This window comes from Talpa occidentalis, unplaced genomic scaffold (assembly GCF_014898055.3).
Source record: "Talpa occidentalis isolate TD23 unplaced genomic scaffold, MPIMG_talOcc4v2.1, whole genome shotgun sequence".
In the NCBI taxonomy this organism is placed as follows: domain Eukaryota; kingdom Metazoa; phylum Chordata; class Mammalia; order Eulipotyphla; family Talpidae; genus Talpa; species Talpa occidentalis.
Genome location: NW_026555331.1, coordinates 89,244,015 through 89,253,696, shown reverse-complemented (window position 1 = coordinate 89,253,696; position 9,682 = coordinate 89,244,015).

Below are 9,682 nucleotides of genomic sequence, written 5' to 3'. Positions count from 1 at the left end.
AGGAAGTTTTGGGGAAGCCACTTCCAGACCCTCAATATCCACATCCACACTTTTTTAAAATTTATTTTTATTTTTAAAGGTTTATTTTATTTATTTATGCATACTAGAGCTGGGGTATAGGCCAAAGTGTGTGTGGGGGGGAAGGAGGGTTGGTGAGAGGATTCACCAGAGACAGAGTGGGGAGCAGAACAAGCAGATTGACTGAAATACACTGCTTGGGGAGCAGCAGGCAAGTCAGGAGAGGTCTGCTGTACCATGTGGGTAGCTTCCTGGCTGGAGAACAAACTCATGCTGCAGTGGCTTCCAATAGCTTGATAGTGCTGAGACTTAACCCCTTGTGCCACCAGGGAGACCCCACATCCACACTTCCTTAAAACTTTTCTTAAAAATTTTAATTTTTAAAAAAAATTTTCATCAGAAACAGTAATGCTATAAAGTTATAGAAACCATTTACTTAAGAGACAAGAAACTAGAAACTAGGTTGAACCAGGGTGGTAAAATGAGAAATCAACAAAGATTAGCCTAGATGTTAACTTACTCCAAGAGTAGGTTGCTAAAAATGGTCAAGCCCATCATATGAGGATGAACAAATAATTTAAGTGAAACCTGGAAATAAAAAAATCTGGAAATAAAAAAAAATTCTTCCTGTTACTGAATCCAGAGTGCATCTCTATCCATTGCCTTGTTTTCCATGGCATTATACATAGAGAAGTACTTTGCAGATTCTCAATATTGGCTAGCAGAGGTATCTCCTCAGTGAATAAACCCATGCAACCCAAAAGAAAGCACATTTCAGAATTTTTAATCACTAAAAGAAAAATAATGGTACCAAGTAAGACATAAAGAGATGGTAAACCTTGGGCTCAATCTGGAAAATCTTGAAATATCTAAATTAGTCTGATAGCTAAACTAATAGCTCCACCAAGGTTAAATCTTTATGATGGTTATTGGACTTGAGGAGGGTTGTTTTTGTTTGTTTGTTTGTTTGTTTTAGCATGAATGTCAGGAGGAGAAACCTATGGTGTCGATACTGAATGTTGCTCTCTCATCCAACTCCACATGCCCTCATTTACACTCTAATTTCTAAAGAATTCTTTGGGATTTGTGTACAAGGAGTGTTAGTGGTGTCTAGATGACAGGTGGGATACAGAGAGGTGAAGAGTGGAGAAGTCTGTGCAGACCTCGGTGTGACTCTGTCCCCATGAGATCCCAGCAAACAGCAGAAGTAGGGGCCTCCCTGGTGGCACAAGGGGTTAAGTCGCAGTACTATGAAGCTATCTGTAGCCACTGCAGCACGAGATCAATCCCTGGCCAGGGAGCTACCCACATGGTTCCAGCAGACCTCTCCTGTCTCACCCACTATTCTCCTCAGCAGTGTATTCAGTCAGTCTGCCTGTTCTGTTCCCCACTCTGTCTCTAGTGAATCATCTCACCCCGCCCCCACACCTCTAGCCTGTACTCCAGTTCTTGTATGTATAAATAAATAAGTCTTTAAAAAAATAATCTACAAACAGCAGAAGTAGAGTGACCTCTACTGAGACATCAGTTCCCTTGCCCAGACTTTGGGCTGCAGAGAGTGTGGGGAGCAAGCACTGCAAGTGAATCTGGGCAATAGAAATCAACAAGGAACAGAGAAAAGGGCTGGGAGGTGATTGCTAATAGGTTGACATCTTGAAACACTAGGAGCACAGTTCTCTGAAAGATAAGGTAGAGTTAAATTTATGTTGTCGCTATTCATAAGATCCTCATGTATAGTCACATGTTTGTGAGACCTGGGGAATGTTGCACCAAGATAGAAAACTCAACTTCTAGGGCCTCCCCTGGTGGTGCAGCGGTTGAGCGCTGGGTTGCGAAACTGCCCGCAGCCTCTGCAGCGCCGGTTCAATCCCCGGCTGCTCCCAGGCCACAGGAGGAGGGTCCCACATGGCGCGTAGACCTCTCCTGCCGCCCGCTGCTCCCCTCAGCAGTGTACTTCGGTCCTTCTGCCTGCTCTGCTCCCTGCTCTGGCTGTGGTGAATTCTCTCACCCTCCCACGCTTCTGACAGTACCCAGTACTTGTATAAATAAATAAATAAATAAATAAATAAATAAATAATAAATAAATAAATAAATCTTTGGGGGGGAAAAAAAAAGAAAACTCAACTTTTCAAACTCAACTCACCTGGCTCTACAAATCATTCGTATTTGTAATGCTCTAAGAAGTCAGTCATTTAGTCTTCATGCCCTAATTATTATGTAGTTTTTATTCACTATTTGTCTTTTTTCTTGCTTTTATATTGTGTTTCTTCACTTGGTTTCTTTGAAGGCAGGAGCCAGGTGTTTCATTTCTCTTTTTTTCTGAAATAACCAGAACTGTGTCGAGCACAGTCAGCTTAAAGAGAACCTTGTACATGGTGATGAATGAAATGTAGGAAGGGTGCTGGAGTTATCTAAAGAGAACATTAGGGGAAAAATGAAGCATGTGTTTTGGAGATGTGCATTGGAGCAGGCACATTGTTTCAAATCAAATCTCAGAATCTAAGAATTAGATATCAGTGAGATGTTCCATCATGCAAAGATGGTAAACGCATCTTAACAAGCACGACCATCAATCAGGCCACCATGGCAGGAACAAGGCTCAGCAGGGAGAGTGGCCTGAGCAGTTAGTAATGTCTGCCTTAAGTGCAGGATGGTGAGTTGCGTTCTCAAGTCCCCTCTTTACTGTCACAGAGGAAGAAGACATTAGTAAAGTTATGGGGAGAAAAAAATAAAACCAGGACCTCTACACTAACTTTTACTGTTTCTTTTCTTTTACTGTTTTCTATCAAAACATAACAAGATAAAAGCACTACAAACTATAAGTGCTTTAACTTTATTTGAAATAAGTTTAGATTTACGTAAAAGTCACACTAGCCCAGAAGAGTACCACATAACACAGTACCCAGCTTGTTTACACTTTCTAAAATCAAGTGTGATTCTCAAAGCCAGGAATGAGCAACATTATATTATATTATAAATTAATCTAGAGACCTTACTGAAATTGCACCAGTTTTCCCACTAATAGTCTTTTTCTGGTCTAGGTTTGTTAAGGATTCTACTTTGCATTAGCTGTCCTGTCTCTTAGTCCCCTCTAGCGAGACAGTTCTTCAGTCTGCCTTTGCATTTTTATGATCTTGACACTTTTGAAGGTCAATTCTTTGGTAGAGGATTCAGACTAAGTTCAACAATCTCACATAATCAGACTGAGATTATGTATTTTGGGCAAGAACACAAAAAAAGTGATAGTGTGCACTTCTCGGCATGTCCATTCTTAAGGAGCTTGAGAAGAAAGTAAGAGAAATCAAGAAAGGAATGGAAGAAATGCTTTCTTTAAAAGAAAAAGTTGTTGTTTTCTGAGAAGAATAAGGCTTTTGACAGAAAGGGAAATGTCTTAGGTCAGGCCAGTGGGAGTGAGAACACAGCAAGTCAGGATCATTCAAACATTACTGGAGTGAAAATAAATTGCCACAAATATTTTAAAAAGCAATTTGACAGTAGATATCACACATCCTAATTTTTTTTTGCAGAACCTTTGTCCTCAGAACATTACTTCTGAGACTCTATACTAGGAAATAAGTGGAAACTTTGCTATTTATTGGTGCCATTTGTTTTTTTTTGTTTTTTGTTTTTTGTTTTTTTATAGAGGCATGTTTTTATTTATTTATTTATTTATTATATTTGTTTGTTTGTTTTGTTTATACATGCACTGGGTACAGTCAGAAGCGCGGGAGGGTGAGAGAATTCACCAGAGCCAGAGTGGGGAGTAGAGCAGGTAGAAGGACTGAAGTACACTGCTGAGGGGAGCAGCGGGTGGCAGGAGAGGTCTGCGCACCATGTGGGATCCTCCTCCGGTGGCCGGGGAGCAGCCGGGGATCGAACCGGCGCCCCAGAGGCCGCGGGCAGCTTCGCAACCCAGCGCTCAACCACTGCGCCACCGGGGAGGCTATTGGTGCCATTTGAAATAGCAAGAAAATTGAAGAAAAATATCCAAACATCTTTATGGTAAACAATTGAGATTGTTTTGACTATGGTAAAACATTGGGTACCTGAACATCTGTTGGATTTAGGAGAAATCACAAGAGATAAAGAATTAAGGCCCACCTTCCATGGTGAAAGAGAGGAAGGGTCGCCTACAACACAGGCTTAAATATCAGATGTGTATACCTGGACTGTTAGATATTGAGGAAGTGATGCAAACAATCAGAGCTAAAAGTAATTGCTTATTTTGTGAATGACAATATCATTGGAATTCCTATGCTCACCATCACCATACACCACATTTTAAAATTAGAACATTAGTTAACTGAGGAATAATTGGACTTTGAAAATGGTACTGAAGATACAAGATGCTGTGAACCAAACTGTGTCCTTCCAAAAGCCATATGTTAAAGCTCCAGTCTCTGATATGTGATGTGATGGTGTTTGGAGTTGAGGTTGCTGGGAGACAATTAGGGTTAGATTAGATCATGAATGTTGGGCCCTCATGATGGCATTAGTGCCCTTCTAAAGAGAGGCACCAGAGACATCATCATATTTCTTTCTCTCTCTGTCTCTCTCTGTCTCTCTCTCTCTCTCTCTCTCTCTTTCTATCTCCCCCCCCCCAACGAACCTACACACATAATTTTTTTTAAAGATTTATTTATTTATTTATACAATCACTGGGTACAGTCAGAAGCACGGGAAGGTGAGAGAATTTACCAGAGCCAGAGCGGGAAACAGAACATGCAGACTGACAAAATACACTGCTGAGGGGAGCAGCGGGCAAGACAGGAGAGGTCTGCCGCACCATATGGGACCCTCTCCGGCAGCCAGGGATCGAACCGGTGCTGCAGAGGCTGTGGGCAGCCTCAACCACTGCGCCACCAGGGAGGCCCCACACATAATTTTTTAAAGGGCAATGGAATGGCCTACCTGCCATGTGAAGAAGAAATAAAAGGTAATTAATTCATGGTATCATAAAGGAAATATTTGGGCATGATGAAATTAGAAGTTATAATGAGTTAATCAGATGTTTGCCCCACACATAGAATCACTGAGTGTTATAGCAGCTGCCAGTGAAGACTGATATATGTGTGTCATGTTGACCACTCAAGGACCAGAGACAACATTACCATCATTGATGGGATTTTGTAAAATTGCGTGCAATTCTTTAAAAGTTTCAAACAGATAAAGTAAAATCAACTCCCAATTTACATGGTAGTTTCATGCCGAGAAGATTCAAAGCTATTAATATTATGCAAAAAATAATAAGCATTTTTGTGAAAGGTGAAGTTTGGTTTCAGGCTATATAATATCTGAATGCCAGCTGTAATTGGTCAGGAGTAGGATGATTTTCTTATAGAAGCCAGCCTTACACACTGCACAATGACAAACACCTCTGATATTTTTATATACTAAATCTGGTAAAACTGTTCAATTATTCGAGCAATCAAAAATGTACCCACAAATTTCCAAAATGCCCTTTGGGGTGCTACCACTCACACTAAGGACAAGTGCAGGGAGTAAGTACTATTACGCAGGAAGGTCACCTGGAAATCTCCTGTCTCCATCCACGAAAATAGTAAATTTCAGGAATTAGTTATTTCCTCTAGAACTGAAAAGTGCAGAGGGGATGATTCACACTAGAACGTAAGTCACGTGCTGACAGGAAATATTGACTACTTTGTTCACTGATGTATCTCAAGAGTATACAACAGGCCCAGCACTCAATACATATCTGTGGGACAAATGAATAGAAAATTCCATTGAACATTTCCACTTAACCCTTGCAGAGCATACTTGGATCTTAGAGAACTTAGGGTAGTGAGCACATATCAGCTTCATCAGTTGTTTGCTGGATTTGAAGGTGGTGTTCCAGCTGTGCCTTCACTCCCAAAGCAAATAAACACAGTACCTGGCATGTAATATATAGCTTTCAATCTTAAAATAATGTCCGGCTCTCTGTACCCCTAAAAGCCAAAGGACCAGAAACAGTTTTCTATAATCTGGCAAAGAGCCTAACATATCTTTACTTTTCTGTCTTAGAAATGTCTAAAATCTCTAGCTCTGTGCCACAGTTTGTTCTCCAAAATATTTGAACACCGCTTCCTTTCACACAACATCATGATCTTACTCTACATTCTACATTTTACTCTATATTATGATGATACAATCTGGAAGTCAAGATAAAAGTTATCCTAAAAGCCTTGGAAAGATACCTGTATAGTCTATAGATAGAGTGTCATATAAATCCCATAAAAATATAGGGGACCAGCCAATTGAAGAATGTTATGAAGCCCAATGCAGGAATACTCTCTATAAGGTCAAAAGCAAGTTGCTATGCAGGAAACCTCCCACCACAAAGAAAGGCACAATTCTTCTTGGGTCTCTTGGGATATTGGGGAAACCCTTAAGGATGACACAGTCAGAAGTGAGAGCCCAATCTCGGAAGCTCAGGGCATTACAGTGTGATCATGGCTACATCTTGCCTCCCATGATTCCCCAGGCTTCTATCAGTTCCATAAGCCACTGGAATACCCCTTTAATACCATGCTTTTCTGCTTCCATCAGCCAGAGTTGATTTCTTACATTTTCAAGCAAGAACTCTTATTGATACAGTTCCCAAATTAGAGAACAGCAAAAGTTATAGTTACAATGAGCTCACAAGCACAAAGTATTGATGTAATATTAAGTGAAAATAGCAAGACACAAATGTTATATACATAAATGAGTGTGATGAATATACAAACTGTGCACAGAAAACACTGTAAGGAAATATATCAAAATGTTGAGTGGTTTTTCTCTGATAATGGGAAAAAGGATTTTTTTTCTTTTTCCTTCCAGATCTATTTCCAATTTTCTATAATGAATACCTAATTCATTTATAATAGAAAATGCTTATCTTGTAAAAATCAGGTTAGCGGGAAGATAATAAACTTTGAAAAGCCTCCATATATTAGAAATTGTTAATGTTTTTTGTGTGCTAAGTTAGAATAAAAATCCTTTTAATTAAAATGAATGCATCAGCACAGAAAGTTCTTTGAGCTCATTTAAAGTCACATGTAGAACTCCTGGAGCTGCATTTATTACTGTCCCTGAGCAGTTCGAGGGAATCACAAAACAGCACCACAAACAGCAAGTACAAATGGCACCTTCAAGTGAGAGACCAGAACCTAGTACTTTGGTATGTTTCCTATTGTGGATGTCACAAATCGCCCCACACTTAGTGTTTACAACAACACAAATGTATCTTTCAGTTCAAGAGTTCAAAAGTCTAAAATGGATTATATTCTTTCTGGAGGCTTGAAGGGAAATCATTTTCCTTTCATTTTTTGGCTTCTAGAAACCACTTTCATTGCTCAGTTCATAGCCCTTTCCTCACATCACGGGGACCTCCATTACCATCGTTCCCACCACTCTCATTCGGATCCTCCTGCCTCCATCTTTTATAAAGACCTTTGTGATCTCATTAGGCCAATCCAGGAAATACAGGATAATCATCCCAAGATCCTTAATGTATTCATATCTGCAAAGCCTCTTTTGCCATGTAGAGTAACTTCACAGGTTTCAGGAATTAGGATGGGAACATCATTTTTTTGCAGGGGAGTGTCATTCTATCTACCATACTAGGGATTTCAGAACCTCAGCTTTCAAATCTAGGACTCATCATCTTTCTGGAATCGGAGATGAGGTATAAAGCAACCTTCAGGCAATTTTCCTCACTGGATTCCGCAGAACCTGGGCACTGGTCATGGCACCCAGAGACTGCTAAAGGAACTGCGGAGACCCTCCCAACCCTAAAACAGGGTTTCAAGACATTGCACTTTTAATAAGTTTGTTGCTGATTTTTTTAAAGTTTGGAGACCCTGGTGCTCCTTGAAAATGCTCAGACAAACTGAAAATTATTGATATTTTTGTTAGGGCTTCCTTCTATTGGATTGATCTATTTTTATCACAACATCCTCCAGAAAGGAGAATATTAACATTTGGGTGACTTCACCCAATAACATATTTTTATATCTGCCTATGAGAGAACAAACAGAAGACTTGAGTCACAATACAATTAACTAGGCATCTTGGGAAAGGAAATTAAAAAAATGAAAACTGAACTCTACTCTGAGATGGTTTTGCCTAATATCAGCTACAGTTATATCAGAACAACTGAAGAATTCCCTTTCCACAATTATTTTATAGCATATTACCAGTTTAATTGCAATTAAACTGGCAGAAATTTTGTTTGTTTTATGTTTGTGAGTTGTAATAAGCTAATGCTTGAAGAATTATATTTTATATACTTCATGATTACAAAGTGTTTTCACATACATTATTAACTATATTTAAAGGAATAAATGTTCACTTTAATATCTTTGTCTCATTAGCATTTTAATTTAGTATCAGAGTAGTGTGATGGTGATCCTTTACTGGCTTCCTTCCCTATCCCACACCTCCCAACCTCATTTAAAGCAATTTCAAATTCCATATGTGGATACTCCTATCATAGTTGATTTCATGCCACCAATGCATCACTGAACAGGGAGTTGAGAAGAGATTTTCCAGCTATAAAAAAAAGATAAATTCTTGACTTTTGCAACTGCATGGATGGAACTAGAAGGGATTTTCTTACAATGCAGGATAAGTCAGAAAGTAAGACACAATACCAGATGATATCACTTACTTGTGGAATATAAGATCAGGCAAAACCAGCCCAATAAGGATTGTTTATTTGTTTTTTTATTTTTTTAAAGATTTATTTATTTATTTGTTTGTTTATTTATACAAGCACTGGGTACAGTCAGAAGCGCGGGGAGGGTGAGAGAATTCACCAGAGCCAGAGCAGGGAACAGAACAGGCTGAAGGACCGAAGTACACTGCTGAGGGGAGCAGCGGGCGGCAGGAGAGGTCTGCGCGCCATGTGGGACCCTCCTCCTGTGGCCGGGGAGCAGCCGGGGATCGAACCGGCGCTGCAGAGGCCGCAGGCAGCTTCGCAACCCAGCGCTCAACGCGCTGCGCCACCAGGAAGGCCCTATTTTGTTTTTTTAATTCCTTGCCATTTTTGAGTCACCAAAAATATCTTTACTGTTGATATCATGGAATGTATAGCCATAGAGCTTTCTTCTATGTATTTTATTGTTGTGGGTCTTATATCTAAATCTTTAATACATTGGAATTTATCTTTGTGTATCAAGTTAGCAAGTAATCCAACTTCATTCTTTTATATGTGGCTTTCCAATTTTCCCAGCACTACTTATTACAGAAACCATCTTTCTCCAGAATACTTATAAATGCAGTCCAAAATATAAATGCTGGCAGCAAGAAAAAATATGAATAACATGGAAATATCACAGAACTGTAGAATCTGTGTCCACACATTTTTTTTTTTTTTTTTTGGACGTAGAAGACCTAGGGTGTCGGCCCGAGGCGCGGGGCTTGAGAGGATTCACCAGAGACAGAGCAGGGAGCAGAACAGGTAGATTTACTGAAATACACCACTAAGGGGAGCAATGGGTGAGACAGAAGAGGTCTGCTGCACCATATGTGGGTTATCTCCTTGGCGAGGCATAGAATTCAGGCCATAGCAGTGATAGCACTGAGACTGAACCCCCTAGGCCACCAGGAGGCCCACACACAATTTTTAATGCAGTCTACACAAAAATTCTCAGGGCATGCATTCTCACTCCTTGGAAGT